The sequence below is a fragment of the Ixodes scapularis genome, unplaced genomic scaffold (assembly GCF_016920785.2).
Source record: "Ixodes scapularis isolate PalLabHiFi unplaced genomic scaffold, ASM1692078v2 PGA_scaffold8__174_contigs__length_109621045, whole genome shotgun sequence".
Lineage (NCBI taxonomy): Eukaryota > Metazoa > Arthropoda > Arachnida > Ixodida > Ixodidae > Ixodes > Ixodes scapularis.
Window position 1 is genome coordinate 3,983,836 of NW_024609883.1, and position 27,937 is coordinate 4,011,772.

The 27,937-nt window shown below is 46.4% G+C and overlaps 1 pseudogene; it reads left to right on the top strand.

Annotated features, from left to right (window-relative positions):
- Positions 1-342: 342 nt before the first annotated feature.
- On the top strand, positions 343-27,877 carry LOC115316153 (annotated as a pseudogene).
- The last annotated feature ends 60 nt before the right edge of the window (positions 27,878-27,937 follow it).

Sequence of the window (27,937 nt, forward strand, 5' to 3'; positions counted from 1 at the left end):
TATGTGCCTTTGGGTTTTTCTTCTCCTTTGCCCGTACGTTGCGGCCATGGGAAAGGAGAAGAGGGGGGTCAAAATCGGGGCCAGGCGTCCTCTTTTGGACAATGCAGTTCTGCGAAACTCTGTTCGCAGCATGTCAACAGCGATACTCTCCCGGGCCAGAACTCAGGCGGGAGAGGACCGTCCTCGTTGACACCACCACCGTGTTCACACGCCTGACACTCGAATATATCTGTGACAGGGTCGCATACTCAGCTGTTGCTGGCTCTCTCTTCCTGGCATAGGTGCTTGAAAGGGCCAGATTCCGCACCGAATTCCACTTTTTTTATATAACCGTGGGCTCATATGGGTCAGGAGTGAAAATTGTCATCAGAAGCTTTTTTAAACGGAAAGCTGACAGTGATAATGACAATCCATCTTGTGCAACAAAGAAGCATGTGACCTCAGAGCTGTGTCATGACCCGGAATCTATCGATGCAGCTGCTGTTTCCGTCACTCCTGATCATCCTCCGGCTTTACGGAGCCAGCTGGTCATTGGCTTTGACCTCAACTCGACTCTCACAGGTATGTCAAGCTCGTCTTTAACTGTGGGAGTATAATTCATGCAAAGCTGCGTTTGATCAGATATATAACAACCAATAAAAAAATAAGAACCAGCGGGCTAAAATTTTACTCCAGTTCTGAAATGAGAGAGAGCGAGCATGGCAAGCTAAGGAAACCCGCGTCGAGGAAATACGGAAAGTTACTAACCCTCCGGCGGTAGCCCCGCTGTCACAGAATTGGACTATTTTTTAAATCTTTTTTCGAAGTTTTCGCGAGGGAACGCATCCGGTCGTGGGACGCACCCTTGCCCCGCGCGTTGAGCGGCGGGGTTCGGGCACCGTCCGTTTTCTGTTTTATGGCCCCCTGGCCCCCCTCGTCCCGAGGACGTTTCTCGCGAGGTTTTTAGTTGGTAGCGATGGGTCCCTCGGCTTCCCGGAATGTTGGGAATGGTTTCCAGATGTCCGAGTGGCGGTGCGCTTTATGGTTCGCTGGGGTAGGCTCGGCTTGCCAGTGTGACGTGTGTTTTTTTCTATATGTATTTTGTTGTTGCCACTGCAGAGAAACAATTATTTTTTTTTGGGCAAGGGGGAGTGGGTGTCTGTTGCTGGAATTCGGGAAAGTGAGGACCTCGGCTTGATTCCGAGTCAAGGCAGTGTATGCGGAGACTGGACCGGTGGGTGGACGCGTCGCGAAAGTTGGGAGCGGGTGCGGCGGAAGGCGGAACGCGGGAAGAGCTCGGAGCGGCTCTGCGGGCCCCCAAGTGTGTGTGCTCGTGGATGAGTGTGGTGCCGAGGAGCATCGCACGGAGCATCCAAGCACGCACAGACTTCCCCGTTTCGACCAGCGTCGCAACAGACCCGCGTCACCCACACCACTCTCCGGAGCCAGGTTCGCATCACTCACCCTTGTAAAAATGTATCGTACAATTTAGAGCTATTATTTTGTTATACCATTTTTTTTTTGTTCCTTTGTTCGTGTCTAGTTTGGACAACGCCGTTGAAGCGTTGCTGTGCCGATTGTTTCTTTTATATGTGAGTAGCGCCTGTGCGCTAAGAAAAGTGGTGTGAATTTTTTTTTTTTTACTTGAATTTCATTATGGGTAAAAGCGCCGCGCGCGAGAAGGGCAGAGTGACGTGTGATTATTATTTTGTTTTACGTTTGGTGTGTGCGTTGTCTTGAACGTGAGTCAAGTAAATTGTTTTCGTTATTGTAACGCAACGTGTCCGTCTCGTTCCTCGCCCCTCACAGTGAGTCCGTCCACCAAGGCGTGGACCTATCGTCCGGTCAGCGGTCCAAACAAAATTATAAATTTTGTTTGCATGGGGATCATTTGGATATTTTATTGTTAATTTTCCGAACCTGTGACACCCGCCGTGCTAGCTTTCCAACACAGCTAACGCAGCTTTCAGATGTCTCCCACGGACCACAACCCGGAAAATACTTCGAATTAATATTACGAGCGAAGACAATTTTGTGCAGAAAATTAGAGTTGTAAATTTGAGCAGAGGCCAACTTGGGGTAGCTTTTAAAAACGTTATACGTCAAATATTGTTGAATATGGAAATAAAAAGGTATTGTTCATTGCTGTGACTTGCAAGTCACACGCAAGACAGTGCGTGTGACTTGCGTGCACTGTCTTGCTATTTTATTGTGTACGGTACATTTATGATGCAAATACTTGTCTATAAAATCTTTGTGCTTTTCAATCTCTGAGAGCATTTTAAACTAAGTGGGCTGTTTTGTTGTTTTGCCGCGACATAGCTAGACCTTTTATTTTACTGTGCCTGTACATATCTATAAAAAAATTTTTACGTTGAAATTACTGATTCATTGTACTTTTTAAAATAATTGTTTCATAAAAAAATATGTGTATCTTGCAAGCTGTATTTAGCTCTTTCGTATTTTATCGTGGGACCACCCCTTTCCCATTGAGTGCACACGCCCTAAAAGGGCTGTCAGTTTGTCCCTCCCAAGACAAAATCCTGCCGACGCTCATGCTTTTAAGCCATCCTTCTTTAAAGGAACACTGAAATGAAATTTGGATTTCGCAAAATAAGGCCGCAGAGGCGTTGAACGAGACACTACGAACTTCAAAACACATCGATATCTCAAACCGATGGCCGTACTTTTGCGATCAAGCGAGGTCTATGTCGTCATTGTCCTCCGGGAAAATTTGAGAATGAGGGGAAGCGGCCTCGTTTCTCTCCTCCTCGCTTCAGTTCACCAGCTTGACGGGACGTAGCGAGGAGGAGAGGGAATGAAAATCGGGACGGGATTGTCTCGTCGGCCTCGTCGGCCGGGTTCAATCGCGCACTTTTCCACAAATACGGCGATCCGTTAGAGGTATCGCTGCATGAGGAATGTTATTCGGTTTTGCAGCGTCCCGCCTATCCGTCCAGCCTTGTTTTGTGAGCTCGAAATATCCGTTCAATATCCCTTTGAATGGGTCTATGTAGAGGTTCAAAATGCTTCTCAAGCAAATTTAAACTCAGTTAAATATGAGTTGGGTCAACACTTATATATATATATATATATATGAGTGAAGATTGACAAGTGCAGCCGTAGTAACATTGTGAACGAAGAGGAAGAAGGTGATTACTGAATTTATTGCATTAAAGTTAGGGAAAGGGAAAGAGAGCTGGCGAAAAATTGGGCCAGGAGCGGGGATTGAACCCGCAACCTTCGCCTGTCCGGGGCGACACCTTAAAGGGATACTTCAACGAAATTTAAAATATTCCCGTCGTGTTCAAAAATAGGTTGAATATGATCCACAATATCCGTAAATGACAATCGCACGTTTTTATTTTGATCCTGGTGGCTGTATTTTTCGTTATAAACGGCCCACTCTGGCAAGCGCTCGGAGAAGGCCCAGCTTAGAGCACGTGACATCCAACGCAATCGTGACGTAGGTCGTCTCAAGACGAGCAAAGCTACGGCGAGGCTGACGTCGAGAGGATGGCCTAGTCGTTCCAGCCACCGAAGTGGCTGCTTTTGTACGAATTTTGAGTGACGGGTTAATCTTCTATAATCTTCTAGGGGGACAATAGCGACTTCTGCGACAGACAAAAGGGATTCTCGGGAAGAGGGGAGTTCCTCCTTCCCCTCTTCTCTCGTCGTGGCCGGAGACGAGACAGCCTCCGTCACTAGCTGTCAAGGTTCCTAGACGAGCATTACAAACGAGGCGTTAGCGACATCCACCAGGTGCTCTTTGCTAATCGTTTAATTCGTTTTAAAATTCCTTTTCGAGACTTTTTTAACAAGATATTGGTATGCTCCATGTGATACTGCTTTTTTGAACACATATAGACCAAAAAATGAGCGCCGAGATTTCGTTGTAGTATCCCTTTAAAGGGATACTACAACGAAATTTTGGCGCTCATTTCTGGATTGGGGGTTTCGTCGAATAGCATTTCATGCTTTAATAACAAAAAAGAGTACTGATATTGATTAATACCAAAAATACATTTTTTGCCCCCCTTATGTTCGTGTGTGTTGGTAGAGCGCTCTGGCTGAAAATGGAGAGGTCCCTGGTTCGGTACCAGGACCAGGCGGATTTTTTTCGGGCGTGAACCAGTTTTGTGCTTGTCCTTTGTCCCCCCTGCCCCCCTTCTTCAGGGATCTTTATCGTTGCACTTTCTTGTCTTGAAATCTTGACAACGTCACATGACATCGCGCTGGTCTGCTGGTTTTGGTTTCGCTTTGTTTGTTCTATGCACAACAAATAAAACAATCTGTCGCGAAAAAAACCCAAAAAAACTCGTATCATTGGCCACGGTCCCACTGAATGTGGCAGTTTAGGTACTTTTTGGCAGGTCATTACTCATCTCCTTTTAAACACTGTTTTGTGGGATTGATGTCATTCGAAAGGCAATGCAATCCTCTTTCCTTTGATATTATGTCTGTGCTGGTTTTTACTGTTCATGCGAATTTGTAGCGTTGCGAATATGATGGCGCGGACCCTCACTTGCTTCGCTAGTTCATGTTTTATGAACGATCCATTAAAGATAACACGGTTCCAATATAGCAGTTTTGTTAAGATGATGTCGGAGCAGAATTTAACGATACACTTTTTTGGTATTTGCACTACTTTGTTTTTTTCATCCCTCCAAATATTGCCCTAAAATGGACATTTTTCATCACAAATGTTTTTAATGACAAGCGCTAGGGCAATGAAATTAGCTACAGATGTAGTGCTTATAATTGCTAATATACAAAAAAAAAATTTAACGTTGTGCAAAATTTTTTGTTTAGATATTTTATATCAAACGTAGCACTTTTTTGTGCTTCGAGTCATGGTACTTCAAATGCCGCTGAGGAAATAATTAAACTATGGTAAAATCTTTCATAACATTTAGAGCTACAATGGTTGCCCAAGAGGTGGACGATGGCTTTTTTTCATTTTCAAAGTCATAACGCTCCAGGAGCCCTTCAAACTTTCTTGTTTTTGACGCATATCTTTTTTGGACATCAAACATATTTATTGGCATCTAATAACATTTATTGTTTGGAATAGATATACATTGCGATGTATTAAATTTTCACAATGATCTTGCTTTGGTTTTTAATAGGTGTAGAGCTTAGCTAACCTTATAAACAATTAAAAACTGTTTGGGTGTTTTGTTGCGCTACCTGGCGGATCGCAGACAAACTGCTGATTTCTAATGTTCAAACAATTTCCGAGGGCGGCGTTGGCGTCTGTATCATCATCAATCTCCGTGTGCTTTTACCCAGTATAAATGGCTCTGCTTTTATCTTCACATTTAAAAAAAATATATTGGAAGATGTACTATCGATAAATGAATGGTTTAAGTACTGGGTCAGGTTAATAAATTTAAGACAAATAATTACACAAGCGTAGCGTGATATAATGTGTTGATTATTAGATATGATTGAAATCAATAAACAATAAAGACGAAGAGGAAAAGAATACACCTGAGCTCACTTCATGCCTAGAGTCACTAAATGAGCTTTAAAGTATCGGCACTCCGTTCCCCAAAATTGTTTTGGGCGCCGCCATTTTGGGTCTTGTTCAAAGCAAACGCAACTGCCGATCGTCATGATCCAAAAGTACGACTTCCTCAGCATTAGATGCGGTGCTAGGAAGCTGATGCAATATTGCAATGCTCTGTCGCGGGTTGTTTAAACGTTTGTGGGGGACGGAAAAGCGTTTCCTGTGATTTTAGATAAAGCTTCAGATAACTGGCAACCATGATTTTAAGCCACAATATGGCCAAGTGTCGTTACTCTGAACCGCAGCTAATTTACTTGCACAAGCGGGAACAATGAGGAAGCGGCTTACGTCATGGCCCCTCCAGGTATTACAAGCCTCTTGAACAAGAGCATGAATAGTGTCATTAAATAAGCTACGCTTCAGAGTAGAGACACTTGGCCATATTGTGGCTTAAAATCATGGTTGCCAGTTATTTGAAGCTTTATCTGAAATCACAACAAAAAAAAAAAAAAAAAACGCTTTTCCGTCCTCCACTTTAAACAGTTTGCGACAAAGCAAAGCAACATTACATGAGCTTCCTAACACCGAATCTAATGCTGAGGATGTTGCACTTTTGGATCATGACGATCGGCAGTTGCGCCTGCTCTGCACCAGAGCCATTTATACTCAGAGAGTTTGGCCTTCTTAAGAAGATTTTAACAGCCTGGCAACCAGAGCAGCGTAGTCTGACAACCGGGAGATGGCTACTTCCGTCCGCCATTTTGGGGCTCTGACTCATAGGAACTCTATGCGATTTCTCAGGAATAAAGAAGAAAAAGAAGTAAAGCCATTTTGTGTTATCGCGCAGTCCGCTGGTTCTAGCGGGCAAAAAGCTCCGCCCATTGGCCAAACTCTCTCTGTATAAACGGCTCTGCTCTGCACAAGCACAAAAATGGCGGCGTTCACAACACTGTCGGAGAAGAGAGTGCCGACACTCTAAGCGCAGCTCATTTATTGGCTCTAATTCCCGCGAAACTCCTTTTCCCTGACTGAAACTGAAAGTAAATATGAATAATACACCATTATTATAGCTTATTTAGTTATAACCAAATACACATAATGAGAAGAGGAAGCGGCAGGGTAGGAGAAACGCGAGTTTTATCTGCGACCGTTCTAACCGTCTCAAATGAGAGAACGCGCGAGCTTTCGCTGGTTTAAAAAAGGCATCCAAAGAATAATAATTAATTAATTGGGTTGTGTGTGTGTTTATACAGCTTAGAACTTGGTCTGCCTCGCAGGGGCGACGAGTCTCCCAGCTGTAGATGAGAAATTTAGCCAGTGCGGTACAGCCGCTAGCCTGGGATCTTTAACGTGCATCACGCAGTAGTGATACACGACCGCACGCCGGTACGATGCTCATCCAGATCGAAACGGGCAGGGGTGGGGCTCGAACCCAGGATCCCTGGGTTCTGCAGCGAGAGCTTTCGCTCCACCTGCTCCAAGCTGGTGTTCGCTAGACCACTCGGCCACCGATCCTCCCCGCATCGAAGGAAAAGAGGCGGCACGCTGTGTTCTTTGTTATTATGCGTCTAATTGCAAATTGTTGTGTGTATGTTTATACAGCCGGAAGTTAGTCTGCCTTAGTGGGCGTCTGGTGTCTCAGCTGTAGATGAGCAATTTAGCCAGTGCGGTACAACCGCAAACCTGGGGTCTTCAACGTGCACCACGCAGTAGTGATACACGACCGCACTCCTGTACGATGCTCTTCCAGATCGAAACGGACAGGGGCGGGTGGGTTCTGCAGCTCGAGCTTTCGCTCCAAGTGCTCCGAGCTGGTGTGCGTTAGACCATGCACTCGGTCACCGACCCCCCCCCCCCCCCCCCCCCCCCCCCCTATTGTGAGTCTAATTTGTATACAGGTATAAGTATTTGAAGATCGACGATGCACGTCGATCGTCTCGAGGTAATGTAACGTAATAACATTATATAAACAATAAATTTGTTGAAGGACTGAACGACTCAATTTTTCAATTCTTGGATTGTAATATGGCGGTAGCCTATTGTACTTACTGTTGATGAAGAGCAATATGAGGTGACGAGGTAATGATTAAATGATGAGGCTCTATAAGGACGACGACATTAGTTGGTGTCGAACCACAACGTATACAGTGCCAGACTTGTTTCAAGTATCGTGTACCCAAAGACTTTCTTCTCCCACAACAGAATATGGCAGAATCAATGAGGATGCTGCTTTACAACTGTACGTGGAACAGGAAAACTGCACTGTGCAGAAGTGCGGCTTATTCGTTAATATGAGGGACGGATTTCTAGCAGCATTCCCTGATTGACTACTTGGAACAAATGGCCTCGTTGACGTGAAGTGTTCCCGTTCCAAAAGATTCTTGAAGCCTGCTGAAACCGCAAAGGAGTATGAGGCGAAAAATAAGAAAAAGGAGCCTGGTGTGAAAGATCCAAATCACCAACATAGCTTCTACTATCAAATACAAGGGCCGTTACACAATACACAAAGAGAGTTTTGTGATTTAGTTATACTTACACTCGAGGGCATTGATATCCAACGTATTCAGAGAGATGACACCCTCTGGTCAAACAACATAGAGCCTTTTCTACTGAAGTTTTACATGAAAGGCCGGACGTCCGCTGAAATTCCTCACGTAGACGACTTGTCCGATCGAACAAACTGCCATTACTCCCGATCTGGGAATCTCGCGATCTTCGTTCGTAGGCCATAGTATCATTAGATCGAGGGGTGTGGCTCTTCGTCCGCCGAATATTGCTTCGGCGGGTGTTTTTGCCGTGTAATATGAGACCGTCGCGTGCTGCTGGAACAAGAACCTGGCGATTCTTCACGGAACTGCTTCTTCCGTAAGCTTCAAAAGGGCATTTTTTTCGTTTCGCACACCATCTGTTCTTTTTGCCCGTTAGTTGCAGGATGGTCTGGTGCACTAATATGATGCCTGATGCCGGTATTTTTTTTTCTTCAAAAACTTGTTTATTTTATTTGAAGCAAGATTTGGCGCGTTACCAGAGAAAAGTATTTTCGGTAGGTAAAAGAGACCATAGAACGTCAATGACGTGTAAGGACGTCGTGGCAGGCATCGTGTATACCTCCAGCCACTTAGAGTACGCATCGACCATGACTCCGCAGATGCGGATACGTTTCGCTACCCACCGACTGAATAGTGGATCGTTTTCAGTTACTGTTCATGATGGCGTTGGACTCAAGGAAGACTTGGAGTCTTTCCAGAAAGTTTCTGGAATCTATAATGTAACAACCTTTACAACATCTTCCGGACCCCGTGAAACACAATATTTCTTGACGTTATTTTAGTCGTCATTAAAATGGTGAGGTAAGTACCGTATACCGCGAAGCAGTTTACTTGACGTCCGCTTCCACTGGTGTCTTGGAAGATTAAGTCTACTGAGCGTGCATTCCTGCAGAAGAAATTTTCATTGATAGAATATTGACACGTCAATCACCATTTGATTCCTTCTTGGTAAGATTTATTGCGAAAGCCCGTTACAACCGCCGAACCGCATCTCCCTATATCAGAGAACAATTTATACCCAGCCTGACATGCTCGCATACATCCGTTTGCTGGGCCACGCTACTTGAGCTAGCTGAGCTGGCTGAGCACAGCTGGCAGCGGCGCGAGCAAGGTTACGAGGGGAACGTGTTGGTGCTCGAGCCATCCCACTGTAAACCAATGTTTCGGCAGGGTTGCCAGGTGTTTGAACTCCAACCCGCCAAACGTCTACGAGATATAGCCAAAAAATAGCCAAATGTGGATCCAAAAAAATAGCCCAAAAATAGCCCAAAAAAACTTATCATTTGAAACGTTTATTTTGAGCAGAAAAGACACATAATACATTTTTATCCATCAAATGCCCCAGAAATGGCGTCCCTTGCACGTTCGGCGAACTTCCCGAAACGCTCGTACAAGCGCATGACAGTGATTGGGACGCTTACACTAGCCACTGTACTTACACTAGGGTGGCTAGAGAGTTCTCTAGCCACCCAGAGCCGTGTATTGAGAGAGTTTGATCAATGGGAGGTACTACGGTGCCTCTAGTGCCACTAAATAAGCTACGCTTCAGAGTAACGACACTTGGCCATATTGTGTCTTAAAATCATGGTTGCCAGTTATCTGAAGCTTTATCTGAAATCACGGGAAACGCTTTTCCGCCCTCCACAAATGTTTAAACAGTTCGCGACAGAGGAAAGCAATATTACATGAGCTTCCTAACACAGAATCTAATGCTGAGGAAGTCACACTTTTGAATCATGAGGATCGGCCGTTGCGTCTGCTCTGCATACGAGCCAAAATGGCGGCGCCCACAACAATGCCGAGGAACGGAGTGCCGATACTCTAAGCGCAGCTCATTTAGTGGCTCTAGGTGCCTCAATGTCATTCTGTTTAGGGTGATGCCACCCTTTGTAGTACCCGATGCCGACAGCACCCGCTCACGGGTAAAATACAAAGAAATTGAAGAAAACAAAATGTTGCCGTAGCACAGTCAGCGTATGGTAGCCACCAGGGTTGTAAAGTACCTAGGTACAAGTAACTGTAAATCGGTATCTAGGTACTTTTGTTGTACCTTAGGTACAAACCTAGGTACTTTAATTTCTCAGTATCTGTATCTGTATCTTAGGTACATTTTCCAGTAACTTGTAACTAAGTGAAGTTACTTTTTACAGGTACTTTTCTATTCACTTCGTCAAAATCGTAGAAAATACAATATAACATATAACTGAAAATAAATTATACTTACAGTCGTCAAGCATTTTAACTTCACGTAGTGTTTCCACGCAATAAATCAAACTCAAATTTTGCACTTTACAAAACTGAAAATGTTTGTAAAGAAAAAATAATGGGAGGACGATTAACCTTCGCCTTTAAGAGTTGAACGCGACAGGGTTATCGGGCCCCGTTCGCATGGCCTTCTCAATCGCTTCTCATGCTCTTGAGTCACACAACGACCTAGTTCTTATGATACAACACTCCCGGCGCGATCGAGGAGCTTTTGCCAGTGCTTTGATGCCATTTTACCCCGCAAGGTTTATTTGTGTGTTTGCTCGGCACGCGCTAACAACACTCGATGCGATAATGCCTTTACCCTGACACAGACAGACATCGAGGCTCTCTAATGACGGCAGGATCGCAGTGCCATTCCCAAGCCCTCCGTTGCCTAGTCGGTAGCATGTCTGGCTCGCAACCGAAGTGTCGTGAGTGCGATCCTGCGTAAATTCTTCAAAATTTTCTTTAAGGCAAATGAATTAGTTTATCAAGTGGGATCATTTGAAACATGCGGCGACCATTAATTCGTATGTATTTAACCACCTTCATTCCACGCATGACGTCACGTTTCATATGAGCGTTGTGGGTTGTTTGAAATTCCCGCGCGAAGTCATGTGGCTGTGACGTCACGACCCTATCGACCATTCAGGAATTTCCCGTCACGCCACCGACGCCACCGACATCCGACAGATTTTCTGTGACCCGAGCTCGCAAACGCGCTCGCCGTTAAAATATTCTCTGCCTTCCTAAAAACGAAAGAAAAAACGTGAAAGCTTGAAGACTTTCGCTCGTCGTTGCGTTGCGATGGTTAGGTGCGTGTACACTCGACTCTTCGTTTCTCCATGCCGCCGACGTCTTCTGGGCCCGCCAATGGCTTCGGTGCCAGTGATGGCGCTGAAGGGCAAGCCACGTCAACAAGCGAGTTTGAGCAGGACGTCGTAAACAGTGGAAGCTGTGTCCTCGGTGAGCCAATTGGAGCGTGAGAGTAAGGCACGTGAGGACTCAACTCCAATCCTTTCAGCAAGTGCTCGGCATTATGGAAGAAGCAAGCGAGGTCTAATGTGGTTGCTGACGCCATCTCTTCAAGCTGTGAAGGATATTTGCCCACGCCTGTCCTCACGCGGTGAAACTCTACATACGATTGCCTCAAATCGCTTCACGGAATGCTTGTTCACAGTGAGGGAAAGTTGAAGGAAGTTTGTGAGAATTTTAAAATTTCGCGATTCACGAAGTCAGACATTGACTTTATTGATGAGTATGTTCAGGTGTTTACACCTCTCGCACAAGTTATAACTTGCGCAAAAACAGCATGTTTATGACATATCTCCTGCCTACAGTGGCTTCACTTCACAAAAAATGTCCGCATTGCTGACGGAGAACTTGAGGTATACTGCCGCCCGGTGGTCGAGAGCTTAATCACGGCGATCAATAAGAGGTTTGCAGGTATGGAGGAAGAAAAACATTTGATAATATCTGCCGTATGCCATCCAAAATTTAACGTTGCGTGGATAGACAACGAAGTGAAATGGAAGCGGGCCTGGGATTATCTAAAGAACGAACTTATGCGAACATCAACTATAGAAAAAGCGTCGTCAGGCGAACAAAGTGGTGAGGATGAAGAAGACTGTAAGCACTTCATTAACTTCCAAACATCGTCCTCATCTGCTCCATGGGAACAGTAGTTTGTACAGTACACCGAACTTTCTCCGACAAGAAGTCTCGACTGTCTCAAGCACATGCCGCTTCTGAAAAGCGTGTTCTTAAAATTCAACACGGGGCTTCCAAGCAGTGCGGCGCTGGAGCGCGTTTTTAGCTTAGGAGGAACAATTGCTACCAAACTGCGATCGAAGATGTCGGATGAACATTTCGAAGAAGTCCTGATTCTGAGGTCAAATTGAGCACTCAAGTGAAAAAGACAAAGTCTTCGAATGCTCTGGTGAGGGCGTTTTGCCTTATTTCTCCCATTGACACCAATAAAGCACGTTTATCAAACTTGTTTTGGTGTACATCCCAGTATACCAAAGGATTTACTTCCAATATTAATGTGACAAATTTGAGAAAAATACTCGACGTGAAAGTAAAATGTACCTTTGAAGTAACTGTACCTGTACCTAGGTACATTTTTAAGCGAGTAGCTAGATACGCACCTAGGTACATTTTCGTATGAGTAACTGTAACTGTATCTTAGGTACATTTTTGAAGTAACTTTTACAACCCTGGTAGCCACCATAGTCAGCGCCACGAGCGCGTGCAGGGACACGTTCTTTTACGCGCTTCTGAACAAAAAATAAAAATAAAAGTGTGAGACAAAATGGCCAGATGTCTCCACCCTAAGCAAAGCGCACATGAAGGCACCCTAGGAGGTACGGGCAGAGCCAGAGCGTGCGCCAGACTAGGAAAGGGGGCTTGGCATGCTCTTTTGACCAACAAGAAACCGAAATGAATCCCCTAGCGGTGGTAGCGAGAAACATGAGCAGTGTGCTTTGATGGGCTAGTTGGTTCATGACTAAATGGAACAGCGCGGAACACAGGACAGAAAGAACAGGACAACACGAGCGCTGACTTACAACTGACTGTTTAATGTTTTTGTTTTAATCCTTATTTTCAGTTTATTTCTTCTTCTTCCTTCGCTTCTTATTTCTTCTTCTTTCTTCGCTTCTCATTAAACAGTCAGTTGTAAGTCAGCGCTCGTGTTGTCCTGTTCTTTCTGTCCTGTGTTCCGCGCTGTTCCATTTAGTCATTTAGCGAGAAACAGTTCTGATCAAAGGTATATGTTCGTATATGGTTTTAATAAGCGCGTAACAGTGAAGTGTAGTAACTCTTTGTGTTTGAAAATATGGTTCACGTGTTGTTCTGATCACGATCACGAAGAAAGATGTAAGAAACGAATGCGCCGCTCAACTCTGTTTTGCTCGGACAGTGTTTGACCGCTCGGACGGCAGATTCCCGGCCCTCGGCGCCTGGCGCAAGGATCATGTCAATCGTTCCGCTAGTCGCACTCTTCCACCGTTATTTTGGATGAGCGTGATTGAAACATCACGTGTACCATATTTTCACTCACCGAGAGTCACTCCGATGCAGTTATCAGGTTTGTTTCTCGCGGCCACCGCCAGGCCATTATTTCTGGCTTCTGATTGGTCACATTCGAATTTCTGAAGACGCCCTGGAACACGCCCAGCCCGCTTTCGGCCAATGGCGCCTCCTTATTTGTCTCCTATACTTCCCCAACGAATGGCCGAACTCTCTACATATACGGCTCTATAGCCACCATACTTGGTGACTAGAATGACGTCAAGGGAGAACTATGCAGAATTCAGACAACCTAACGAATGCGCAGAACAGGTGCTGTTAACAAGGAATCGCACCGTCACTTGTTGAGATGGAGGAATAACAGCACATGCTCGCATTTCGGAGGTAAACAATTCCACAAGACGCGCAAAAAGAAGACGAATTTGTTTACTGTCGCAAACTTGAAGCGCCAAATGTTCACGTAACTTACTTTAAAAATACATTCTTCTAACCTATAAACCCAAGTGCTTTCAGGTATTTTGGTTCCAGCACAGGTCAGAAATTGCTCAGTGCACAGGTCAGAAATAGCCCAATGCACAGGTTAGAAATAGCCCAATACTAGCCAAATAGCCAACTACCATTTTTCCCGCCAACTGCAAATAAAACTAGCCCAATTTGGCTATTTATAGCCCAACCTGGCCACCTTAGGGAGTAGGGGTGTCGCGAACCGGCCGCGGTTGAGTTCGACCAGGTTCGACTTTTTCGAACTTTTAGTGGAAAGTCCGACGAACCTTGTATTGAGGTTCGACTTGTGTGCGCATGCGCGACAGGCTAGCCAGTTGGCTTCGGATTGGATAGTAATGGCTAAGAGATGAATTAAGTGCAGCGCTGATTGGATATTTTAGTTAATACAGCACTAAAAATTAAGTTATTAACCTCTTCAGTGATTAGAATTAGTTTCTTTTAATTGCAGCTGTTCACAAAATCAAATAACCCTTTGCATAAAAAAAAAAATTCTCCAAACCTAGACATGCTTGTATCAAGGGCTGGCCACACTGTCCACAAAGTCGAACCGGTCGAATCTGGTGAAAAGTTCGAAGGTTCGTCGAACCGGTTCGACTCAGTAGAACCCCGAAAGTTCGACCAAAAAGTCTGGTTCGACAAAGGTTCGCGACACCCCTATTAGGGAGGCTGTAGTGAGGGTGGGCGCAACTCAAAACCTGGAAAGCGTTTGCAATTTAATGGCGGCGCCTAAGGGAGAGGATTCGAAAAAGGATATGCGCCAGTGTTGCCTGCACGAGAGCAAGCGCCCGCTCTGTTGCAACTCTGTTGCTCCATGCGCCTTTCCTCCTCTCGCCTCCCATTGCAAGCAACGAGCGCCTTGGCACAGCCTCTCTCGCTTCCTCGAGCGGAGAAAGCAAAGTTGCCAGACAAGCAGCAACGTCCAAGATGGCGGAATTTACCATTTTTCGCGTTAAAAAAATACTTAACCTATCGCAACAAAACTGGTGGCTATAGAAAAGTAATCATTTATACCTTGTGTAAATTATTCAAGCACCTTAATGGGCTTTTATGACCCGAGTTAGGAAACAAAACGACCCTTTGCCCCATAGACTCCCAGCAAAATTTAGTAATTAAATGGCGTCCATGTCCCGTGATCGCCGATCTAGCAGTTGCACCCACCCTCACTTGAGCCTCCCTAATCGGTCGACGGCGGCGTGTTCACGCTCATATTGAGGACGACAGTACTTCTAGTTGTCTTCTATCGGGTTTATATAACTACAAAAAAAAGAAAAAAATGTGTCTTAACGTCGGGGTCATTGTTAATCAAGTAGTAAACAATCCAAATTATTGCTGAAGGCATGAAGTTTCGATCAGAACTTCATGTTTTCAGCAAGATAGCACTGGGAACCGAAACTGTTAAAAAGCGAGGGCAGACGCTCTGAAAGTGGTGGCGCTGGGACGCTCGATTTGCTTTGCAGCGCGTGCCACTGGGACGGATCACGTCACCGATCGTTCACGGAAGTCAACTGCTCGACGACCGCTAGCGCGCGCTCGATCTGACAGTCAAATGCAAAAACCATCCGTTGATCAGTAATAACCTGGAGTGAAATTACAACGCGCTGCGTGTCATGAGCCGCTTTCTCGGTTCCTTTTAGGCTCCCAACTATCTCGTTCACACGCTGCTGTGAAACAGACAGCCGTATATACTCGTCCGTTGCACGCGGGATCGAGGCCCACAAGCACCATGGATGCAAAAAAAAAAAAAAACGTGCACAAAATTTTCTCTACATCACCTCTAAAATACTGTTAACGTTATTAAAACGTTGAACACTAAGTACTCGAAGCACAAACAAATATAAAAACTTGTAAGCGTTAAAGCAATCCGTCTTACCTTGCTCGATGACGGGCTCGGCAGGACCCATTGGCATACCCTCACCAACAAGCGAGCTGTGGTGAGGTCGCCGGTTGCTCATGCAGTCATTATGAAAGCGCCGGAAATCAGAAATTTAGGACGTTTCGAAGCAAAATTTGAAGGAAACCAAGTCATGAACGACGCCCGATGACCGCCAAATGGCCAAACACAGTTCAAGTAAAGGGTTCATGCCGTTCATGGGGTTCATGCCGATTTCTATTCTGCCAATAACAACTGGATGGTAGCGCAAAGTATCAACCACTGTGGTATCAACAACGATTCCTTGAAGTAGGCGGGGTTTTGCGCCATATAGCGGGCCCTTGATTATCTTTGTATAAAAACCAAACTTTATTCGTTCGTGCTACCTATTAAGGCTGCGGTCCAAGTGCGGTCCCACGGCAGCCATCTTGAACAAGGCGTTAGTTCAACCAGTAGATGGCGACACGCACCCGTGAGGTGGCCTAGGGAGGCTCAAGTGAGGGTGGGTGCAACTGCTAGATCGGCGATCACGGGACATGGACGCCATTTAATTGCTAAATTTTGCTGGGAGTCTATGCGGCAAAGGGTCGTTTTCTTTCCTAACTCGGGTCATAAAAGCCCATTAAGGTGCTTGAATAATTTACACAAAGTATAAATGATTACGTTTCCATAGCCACCAGTTTTGTTGCGATAGGTCAAGTATTTTTTTAACGCGAACAATGGTAAATTCCGCCATCTTGGACGTTGCTGCTTGTCTGGCAACTTTGCTTTCTCCGCTCGACGTTTGCAATTCTCGGAGCGAGAAGGAAGCGAGAGAGGCTGCGCCAAGGCGCACGTTGCTTGCAATGGGAGGCGAGAGGAGGAAAGGCGCATGGAGCAACAGGGTTGCAACAGAGCGGGCGCCTGCTCTCGTGCAGGCAACACTGGAGCATACCCTTTCTCGAATCCTCTCCCTCAGGCGCCGCCATTAAATTGCAAACGCTCTCCAGGTTTTGAGTTGCGCCCACCCTCACTACAGCCTCCCTACGACCGATTGGTACTGCCAGCTCCAGCTGGCGGCGCTTCCACGAGTCACTGCGAGAATAAGCGCCTGCGCAGAAAGGCCGGATGGGCTGTTACGAGAACGCACGCCACCCCCTTTTGCATGTCATTTTGGATAAGGTAGTGAGTGCTGCTTTATATATTTATAAAAATTGAACGGGTCAGTGTAGATGCGACCCTCCACGCGCGCTCCGTTTTTCTGATCTCGCTTCGTGCGCTATCTTTTCGTTAACGCGGAACTAATTTTTTTTTTTCTAAGGAGGCGCGCATGTATTTTTCAGACGAACAAGCATGATGGCGCGCTTTTGACGCTGTCTGATTGGTCCGATTAGCTCGTAGCATTGGCTGCGTCTGCATTTAAGGTGAAACGAAGTATAGATAAAACGTCTTCACTGATACCAACTTCAAGACCCAATCATAACGCCCCCGATTCCTACTTCCTTGTGAAACAGATTTGTTTTATACCATCAAGAGTGACTATCGACTATGTCGACACGCGCAAGCTACACAGCAGGATTTGTCGTTTAAAAAGCGCAATCCGTGGCCGATTGCTTATTACAACCAGCGCTTCCAACTATCCATAAAACAAAACAGATGGGCCGCGGGCGGTTTTAAGATTCCAGAACGGGAGTGATACACGCTATCGCAACAGCCCATCCGGCCTTTCTGCGCAGGCGCTTATTCTCGCAGTGACTCGTGGAAGCGCCGCTAGCTGGAGCTGGCAGTACCAATCGGTCGACGGCGGCGCGTTTACGCTCATATTGAGGACGATTGTACTTGTACGAGCCGTAGGATGCAGTTAAGCAATACCAAACATGTATGCCGTAAAGCGATCGTCATCTCCAAAGGCGACTTCCATCTGCGGAGTATTTGGCGTATTGCCTTCTAATTATTCCAATTACATTACAGAGACCACACAAAGAGTAAACGACATACCTAGGTCTTCATCCGAATAGGTGCGCACAACGTCTTCGACGTAACGCAATATCTTGGACCTTTTTCGCTGGCAAGGCGAACGACTCGGCAAACACTTCGCCAAGACCGGCTGCGTCGTCATCACTTGAGCTGGAGCTAAGCTGGTATCTCCGTCGCTGTCGCTGATTTCACTGTCACTGCGTTTTATTAGACCTCCTGAAATTAACTGAAACGATGTTATCGCCGCAGTATGCTCAGGCAAGTCAGTCATGACGAGAGGAACGAAAGCAAGCACAGCAAGAGAGCCAACCAGCGATCAAAACAAAAATGCCACAAAACTTTTTCCCTCCCCCGCAGGAACATTCATAATGAAACTGAAATGCTGCGAGTGACTACAGATCATACTCCTCCAAAAAAGGCTGTGCTGAGAACCAGGGCCGTAACCAGGGGGGGTGGGGGGGGCGGGGGGGGGGGGGGGGGGGGGGTTAGGGGGTTCTGACCCCCCCCGAAATTTTTTTCTGGGTACGGCCCTGGTCGGTGCACTTGCAGCCAGCCGATTTTAATCTCCACCTCTGCGGACGCGCAGTGGCGCCGGTCGGCTACCGGGTACCGAACCGGGACCGGTTCTCCGGTTTGCTGTAACTCTCCATTATATGCCACCGATGCACATGATTCATAGGCGAAAATAAGACAATAGACACTTTCAAAATGGCCGCCGTTGTTCCCGAAACCCCCCCCCCCCCCCCCCCCCCCGAAATTTTTTTCTGGGTACGGCCCTGCTGAGAACTACTCTGGACCGCTCGACGCTGTGGGATTTTGCTAGCTACCAACACAGGTACCGATAGAGTAACCAAAGGGTTGTCTCAACAGCGGCGGCGATTTCAAAGGAGACGTAAAACCTAGTAGCGCGGTCCTCACATCTCCGCGGCAATATAGACGACGTTTAGGGCTACACTACCGCGGGCCGGTTCGATATATTATCTCCGTCGGTGCCAATGATCGACTACCTTGTCTCACTCTCTCGAATATAGCGGAAGAGAAGACACACATACCAAAGTAAGGACAAAGTCCAAGAGCATTTATTAGAACACTCTTAAAATGAACTACAATGTCTCCATCCAAAATGCCCCCCGCGCCGGCAAGGTAAGAAAAGGTCCTTACCTGGCCAGACGCGGGGTTCCGGAGAGCCAAGACTGGGGAAGCATCGGAGAAGTCGCCGACACACGTCTTATCTCTTTCGCAAATCGCCGGACAAGTCCCCTCCCGAAAGCGGGAACAGTCGAGGCGAAAGCCTCCTCGCCTGTCAGCAGTGATTCCGCATCCGAGCAGCGGAACAGAAATCGGTCCCCCCGAGAGAGAGTGAGAGGAGGGCCCCCCAAGCCAGGCGGCCCTCCGCCTCACGAACAGGTCGGAGCTCACGGCGAATGCGGCTGAGCGTTTCGACCAGCCGTTATCACGGCCATCGGGGAAGGGAGACGAAAGGAATCCCCACAATGTGCTCTGCCACTTTCCCACGGATCAGTTGGAGCCGCTCGGCGAGTGCCCCGCCGACTCCAGAGATCTACAAGCGGCATACGGGGTGATTGCTCGCATCTCGCGAGCGGAACAAGAATCCGCTCGGTGAGCGCGCGCCAAGTGCTCGCTATTTGCTAGGGGAAGGGGCTAATAGTTCTCACGTGACGTCGCTTTTCCTACTCCCGCCCGCCGGCCGCCATTGCCAGGTACTGAGAAGCGGGGTGCAGTGCATCAGCGAGCCGTCGGTGACGCTATCTGTGAAAGAGATGTTGTTTTTGACTTCGACAATGAAAAAAAAAGGGTGTGTGTGTGTGTGGGGGGGGGGGGGGGGGGGGGGTAGCACGCGGCACGTGAATGACCGGTGCCTTAAAGGGCCCCTGAAAAGAAAAAAAAAGTTTTTTTTTAAACAGTCTGGTTGGAACACGCGTGTCAAAAAATGAATTTTACGCGAAAAAAAAATTTTTTTAGAGCAATATTGACGGCGAGAGATTTATTTGAAGTTTTGCGCGCAAATTCCATGGTCATTCAGCTCGGCTTCTCATTGGTAGCGATGGTCATTCAACTCAGCTTCTCATTGGCCAATAGAATGAGTGACAGCTTAGATGTTGGTTTTAAAATCTTCGTGATTTTTTTAAATCGCCTTTCGAATTACATATTTTTAGGTTTAAGAAACAATCCATCGAATGAATGTCGCAATTGTTTACAAACGTTTTACAAAATCGTAACTTCCGTTCGGATACCACAACAAAACAACAAACAAAAGCTTCGCCATTTTGTTTTCTGTCGTGGTCGCCGTCTTCGCGTTTCGCGTTCTGAAGAGGGCTTGTTGCTTGTGTTAGTTAGTCAGTCATAGTAAGTACTTAGGAAGTGGCGCGGGGTGACAGGTTTCTGTTTTTCTGCTCTTCTTTGCGCGATTCGTGTGTCCCGTTTACCTCATCTTTTGTTTGTTTTCTGGCGCGCGCCAGTGCCAATGTTTGTTTAGATGTCGGTTCCCGTGGTTCCCGTAAAGAGTTTAGTGAGGCACGCGGCACCGCACTCAACGTTTAATAAAAAAAAAAAATTCAGTTACCACTGCGTGTTCTCGCGGCGGCTTGAAGGATCGTGCGGCTCGAACGAACTCGTCGAGGCACCCGCTTCGCCGCGGCGAAGCGGGTGCCTCGCGGCGATCGGAGCGGACGCCTTCCGGCTGGCGAGGCGTGTCCTCGTACGGACGAAGGCCCAGCTGCTGGCAGCGTTGAAGCAACCGACGCTTCAGGTCGGGGTCCACCACGACGACTATGTACTGTGTGTACGACCACGGTACGTGCACGATACGACGCGGTATGTCGTTCGACTGGCAGACACTGCCAGACAGCCGGCCAGGGGCTGTGTTCCAAATCTCCAAATGGATCCGAGTTTCTCCGGCGGATCGTATCACGTGACAGCACAGATTGAAAAACGCTGTACGCGGGTAGGTTTTAGAACGCCAAGAGTACAAAACCCTCACCCTGGGGTAAGATCGAGTCAATTTTGGAACACGGCCAGGAAGTAGCAATGGCTCTCGTGCGGGGCGCAGCCAAGCCAGGAAAGCAGCCAAGCCGATCCACTACGAAGAGGCGGGGACTACCTCTCCTCCACGCGCCCGAGATGCCGAGAGAGAGAAAAGTGGAAAGGAGGTGACTGCCGACTAAATTGCGTCTGGCGCAGTCAATATTGCTCTAAAAAATTTTTTTTTTCGCGTAAAATTCATTTTTTGACACGCGTGTCTCAACCAGACTGTTTTTGAAAAACTTTTTTCTTCTTTTCAGGGGCCCTTTAAGTGACGTGGCAGAAGGGTTGGCACATGTGTAGATGGCTGCCTTGCGTGTTTACTTTTTATGTTTTCTGTAATAGACCCCTTTCGGAATTTCGGGAACACTGCAAAAAATTTAGCCGGAATAGTAAAACATCTAGCAACATTGGGTGATCGCCGCCATTACGCAGGGTTCGACTTGTTTGACCGGTCGGTCGGTCGGCGTGCAGAGTACACCATAGCGTAGCCGCCGTAGCGTTTTGAGCTATGGCTTGTGCGGGTGTTTTCCCGATCACATGTTGGTCTAATGATCTATCGATACTGCCACATATAAGTGACAGAGAGGTGGAGCAGTTCTACAAGAGCCGGTCAGGCACAAACCGGTGCATGGAAAAAAGCTACAAGTTCTTCGTCGAAGCATACGTGGTCCCCGCATCGATAAGGGCTAACTACTCACGGAACAGGCAAGTTCTTTCTTGTTTTGTAGTGATTTTTTTAGTAGCATTCCATAATTTTAATAGAGTTAATCATAGTGATCGAGCTTTTAGCGTGACCACTCCGAACGACCCGGTACGCTGCCCCCGTCGTGAGCTCGTCGCTCGGTGACAGCCGAGAACTCGCTCGTTTCGTTTTTCGTACCCCTCCAATCAACTTACGACCGCGTACAAGGAACTGCAAAAGGTGCCTCACGAGTCACAACCTTGAGTGTTCAAGAAATCGCAATCGCAGATCGTACAGAACAGCAGAAAAGGTTGTACGGGTGGGTGGCAGGCAGCATTTTAAATTCCTTCCTCGGTAACCTTTTAAAGACAAATAAGTTAAGCGGTTTATGGCACTGCTCACAAAGCTACAGAGTAGACTTTCCAGGACCACTGATGTATTGGGTTTATTTCACGGCGTTTGTAAATGTACCACGTTTGTTTGAACCCACTTAAAATGCGACATTGCAAAAAAAAAGAAAAAAAAAAGAAAAAGTGTGCTGGAACTGATCTTTATTTGCACAGAAAATATGCACAGCTGTCTGAGTGTAAAACCGGTGTGTAATTTCTTTTTTTATCCCATTCAATGCAGGAAGTTTCTTCATCAAGGGTTCCTGCTACCGAAGCAAGAGGAAGACCCAAGAACAACATACAATGTGTTCAGGAATAAAAACCGTTGAACAGAATAACAATGGTTGAACATGCTCTAAACACCAACTCTTTGGCTGCATTCTCACCAATTTCCAAACTGATTAATAGCGTAACGTCCCTAAACGTCTAGCGGTACGGCCTTGGCACTCTGTTCAGGCCACCACTCCAAAAGTTCCCACGATCTCAAGGCGGGTTCGAGTAATCTTCAGATTCGGTGTACACTGCATTTAGTCTGTACACCCACTCCACCCGACATCTGTTTTCTGGAAAACTCTTTACCGGCGTGAGTAAAGAAAACGAACTTGCGGAAGAAGTAATCATGCATCTACACGCCGAACAAGTACCTAAAACGGCCTCGGTTTCAGTGAAGAAGCACTGAAGGAAGGAGCCGCTCGCGCATGCGAGCCGCGCACTGAACCGCGGCCGTACCTCTCTAGTTAGACGGGACTCGACAGACGGCCACACTACTACAACATATAATCGTTCGCGATGCTTCCGCTTACGGATGATAAGAGCGTTTTCTTGTCTAACCCGCGAAAGTTTTGTAAACAACACGAGGGCTCGGTTTTTCTTTTTGAACACGTTAGAACTTGTCTGACACGTAGATTTTTTTCCGTCTCCGTCAACGTATCCATCCTGCGTACACAAAGGTACGCCGCAATGCGATGCCATATTGAAGCGGCGCGTGCAGACTGGGACTCAACGTGTAAGCAGCACCGTTGTAGGCGGTAAGATGCAGGCGGTTCTGGCGGGACCCCTGCGTGATGGCGGCGGACCTAGTTGCAGTTGCGTGCAACAGGTGGCGCTCTATTCCGAAAGGGGTCTTTGCGAGTCAGCGCCCGTCCCGTCCTGTTTGTTCCTTCCTTCTAGTCTTTGTCGTACTGCGCTGTTTTACCTACATTTTTTTTATGTTTTGCTTTAACAGATGAAGGCCTTTAAGGGCCTTGATGCCCATAACTATTTCAGGAGTGGATAGGTGAAGAGCCTGACAGCGATGCGGCTCCCATTGAAGCGTATCGTTGTGCTGAGCGAAGTGGATTGACAGGCTATAAAACAAGTGCCTTTATGAAAGCCAAGGAGCCACAGGTCTGCCCCTAAACGAAGAGATGTGCCCGTACTTGCCGCATTAAAATTTGCAGCATCTTAGCTGGGTAAACTCGGCGCCACCGTTGCACCATCGACACACATATGCTAAAAACACTACACAATTACAGAAACGCTGCGAGAAAGGTAAAAGCACATCCCTGCAGAGTGACACTACCAGACACCAAACACTGCCTCTGCCGCTATGGCAATGCACACAGTGTGTGAACAGAAGCTTCCAGCAATCCACGTACGGTTGAGCAACTTATTTCTCACCGGTAATGAAGTGACGGCCGCAGATACGGACACTTCCTCTGTTCGCGAGCAAGCCAGAGGCTTCGGCGTTTCTCAAAGAGCAGCTTTGTACGCTCACATTGTTGCATTATGAAACGGTGCAGCCCTACATTTGGCTCTGTGTTACTCTGCTGTGCAGAGGATTTGCTTCTGCTTTGGCAGCCGAACATCGGCATGACTGCGCCACTGCGAGCACGACCGCACATTAGAATAAAAAACATGCACCGTGTGCCCACAAGCGCCGTAGCGACGCAGCCAACGCAGTAGCGGCCAACGTTGCCGGCGCCGATCCCAAAACCATGCCAGTACTTGGTAATGGCGCTGACATATCCCATAAGTCCCAGCTGTGACGTTCATGTGAACTATATATTTAATTTCATTTCATTTATTGTTCTCTCAGGGCCCGAAGGCATTACAGAGAGGAGTGGGGGTTTTTTTTGAACGGAAACATATGAGTATAACGATACATAAGGCAAGGCATAAAACAAAAGTTATTGAACATCAAAAAAATTAGTAATGGCAATTTTAAAATCAGTAGCATCAGTTATCGAGACTATGAGTGCAGGAAGGCGATTCCAATCTATTGAGGTCTGAGGGAGAAAGGAGGCATTGAAAGATGAGGTGTTACACTGGGGGACGCCCACTTTTAGATGGTGATTCGTTCGTAGCGAAATGTAAGATGGTTCTAAGAATAATGTTTGACGAAGTATTGGATTAGAGTGAAAAATCTTCTGAAAAAGACAAAGCCGGGATATTTTCCTGCGAAGAGAGAGGTTAGGCAAGGAAAGGGATGCTTTCATAGATGTGACGCTGGATGTGCGATGATAGTTCGAGAGAATGAAACGAGCGGAACTGTTTTGTATGGACTCAACAGCGGATGAAAGGGTGATACCGGGGTCCCAGATAGAGGCTGCATATCCCAGTTTAGTACGGACTAAAGTCTTATAGATTAGAAGCTTTAATGAAACAGGAGTAAGCGAAATGTTTTTTTTTTAGGTAACCTAGTAAGCGATTAGCGCTATTAGTGACATATTCGACATGTAAATTCCGGGAAAGGTCATTGGTTAGATGCACACCAAGATATTTATAGGAAGTAACAGAAAGTAGGGGGGAGTTAATGATGTTGTAGGATGGACAAGTGTTATTATGCCTGGACACTCTCATAGATCTACATTTAGATGTGTTGAGTTCCATATGCCATTCTGAGCACCATTGTGTGACGTTGTTTATATCAGTTTGAAGAACAGAAATGTCAGAATCGTTAATAATTTCTTTATAAATGACACAGTCGTCAGCGTACAGGCTGATGGAAGAGGAAACATGCATAGGAAGATCGTTAATATAACTAAGAAATAGTAGTGGACCGAGCACAGAACCTTGAGGAACACCAGAGTTAACACTTGATAATGATGAGTTAGTTCCGTTGGCGCAAACAAATTGAAAACGATTTGTTAAAAACGATTCTATCCAATTGAGTATGTTGTTATCTATGTTTAAGTTACGAAGTTTATGGAGAAGGAGTACATGGGGTACTTTATCGAAGGCTTTGGAGAAGTCAAGGAATATGCAATCTGTCCCGGAACCCCGGTCGAGAACGACGTGTAGGTCATGGGTAAAAGTTAAGAGTTGTGTTTCACATGAATAGAATTTTCGAAAACCATGCTGTGCTGGGTGAAAAAGAGTTCGAGTCTAGAAAGTTAATAAGATTGGAATATATTACGTGCTCAAGTATTTTGCATGGGATGCTTGTTAAGGAGATAGGACGGAAATTCAAAGGATTATGTTATATATTATTATTATTATATATATGAATTATTATATTAATATATGAATGGATGGATGTTATTGGCTGTACCCAGAGCCGTATATAGAGAGTTTGGTCAATGGGATGAGCTGGCAGAGCCAGGGCGTGCACCAGACACAGATAGGTGGCTTGGCATGCTCTCTTGGCCAACCAGAAGCCGAAAAGAATCCCCTAGTGGTGTTATTGAGAAACACTTTTAATAAGTGCGTAAGAGTTAGTAACTATTAAGCGCTCTTTGCAAACTTTCAACCGAGTACAACCAAGAGAGACTAGACCAATTTTTAAGCCTCTTGTCTCCCTCGGTCGTGCTCGGTTGCAAGTGTGTGAACGGCACTTTATGGTTGAAAACATAGTGCACATGATGTTTCGATTATAATCATGCAAGAAGATGTAAGGATCAAATGTGCCGCTCAAACTGTTTTTCTCGGACGTGGCTCAGACGGCATATTCCCGGCTCTCGGTGCCTGGCATACACATCACGTCGATCGTTCTCCTAGATTTTGATTTTGCATGACCGCGATCGAACGATCATCTGTGCCATATTTTCAGTCACTGAGAGTTTCTCCGACGCACTTAATAATTTTGTTTCTCGCAGCCATTGCCAGGGTATTATACGCGACTTCTGGCTGGCCACGTTCGAATCTGCGAAGATGCCTTGGAACCCGCCCAGCCCGCTTTTGGCCAATGGCGCATCCTCATTCGCCTCCTATACTTTCCAATGAATGGCCAAACTCTGTACAACTGTGGCTGTACCCTTTGTAACAGACAGTAGCTTGCACCACATGGCCAAAGTATAAACCGACAAACATGATTTCTCTTGCCCTTCAGGCAGTGTGGGATATCGCCAGGATGACTTTTTGGGGATTGGGCAAAAAACCCCTAAAAATATCACCCCCCTCCCCTCGGCAAGGGAGTCGCTGGGCGGAAGTGTGTTGTGATCTCTTTTCAATGTTGCCATTGGGCGGTTGATTAAAGCGGCCAAAACACAACTCAGAAATAGCCTTTTTATTTAATTTTGCACCAAATTTGTAGCTACTGTTTCTGAAAGAAGACATGTCATAACGAGTTAAATAATGAGGCTCTGTACACCCCTAGTCAAATTGTGAATCTATGCTGCCATAGTGAGAGAGTAATGGAGGTTCAATTTTCAAAGGTGTCGGATGGGTATGTCACATGTACAGGAAGCTTTTTTTTCTTGCAGCCAGAGCCCAAACTTCAGTCTCATAACTGCCTCAAGGATGTCAAGCTTCATCTTCTTTTTGTAAAATTAGTGCAAAGACAAGGGAGCAAGAACGTAGAGACAGGATAGAGTGCGACTTACAACTGGCATTTAATACTGTGAGAGAAAGACAAAGAAGAAGTACATACATTTAAAAGAGAAAGAGACAAATAAAAATATAAGAAATGGTCAGTGAAAGAAGGAACGGAAGAACAAGAAAAATAATGTTCCTTAACATTATTTTGCATGCCCCATGCTGCATGAACATACCGGACGCTATGGAAAATGCTGCAACAGAAAGTGCCACTGCCTGGTACAGCTGGAGAAATCTAGAGCCCCTGAAGTAAGCTACGGCACCAAGATGTGTCGAACCAGTTTTCTGATGGAGATTTGCACAAACTACTCATGAATGTGTAAATGTGTATGGGACATTTATAGCCACCTCTGTTGTAATTGTGTTTTTCCTTTGTCTTTCATAGTACACATGGAAATGTCTATTTGCGCAGGTGATGGAGGCACCTGCTCGAAGAAGATCAGCTGCCTACCAGAAACCACGACAGACATCTTCTTCAGCTGCTGTTTCTGCACTCATCTCACTGGTGATCAGCGTGGAATCCTCAAGCACCTGGTTGTCTGTGGTGATGAACAACTTGAGTGCCAGCAGTGTCCAAAGTCCTCCGAAATGGGAGACTTGACATGCCATAGCGAGATTCACGAACAAGAAAGGACGTACGTTAGAGTGTTCCCAGTGTCCAGCGGCATTCCGGGGAAATGGTCAAGCGATCAATCGCAGTCAAACGTACACAGGTGAAGAACCTTCCGAAAGCCAGAAATGCCCCCCTGCCCTCGCTTGGAAGAAGCCGTTCGGGTGCACCAGCTGTCCAGAGGCATTCTTCCAAAACATAGACTGTATCACTCACATTCAAACACACACAGGCGAGAGACCTTACAAATGCGAACTATGCCCCAAATTTTTTAGTGTGCGTGGGAACCTGACCCGCCACATGCGGATGCATACGGGCGAGAGACCTTACGAATGCAAGCTATGCCACCAATCCTTCCGTACACGTGAGAGTCTGACCTTCCACATGCGAACACATACGGGAGAGAGACCTCACAAATGCACGCATTGTCCCAAGGCATTTACTCGGATCTCTTCTCTTGGCCGCCACATGCAGACACACACACACAAGGGGCTCTACAAATGCGAGCAGTGTTCCCATGCCTTCAATCAGCGTGGAAACTTGACCCGCCACATGCAGACACACACACACGAGGGGCTCTACAAATGCGAGCAGTGTTCTTATGCCTCCAATAAGCGTGGAAACTTGACCCGCCACATGCAGACGCATATGGGCGAGAGACCTTACAAATGCAAACTACGCCCCGAATCCTTTGGTTTGAGTTAGACTCTGACCTACCACATGGGAATACATATAAAAGCAATGCTTCCAAGCCTGTAGTAAGAGCA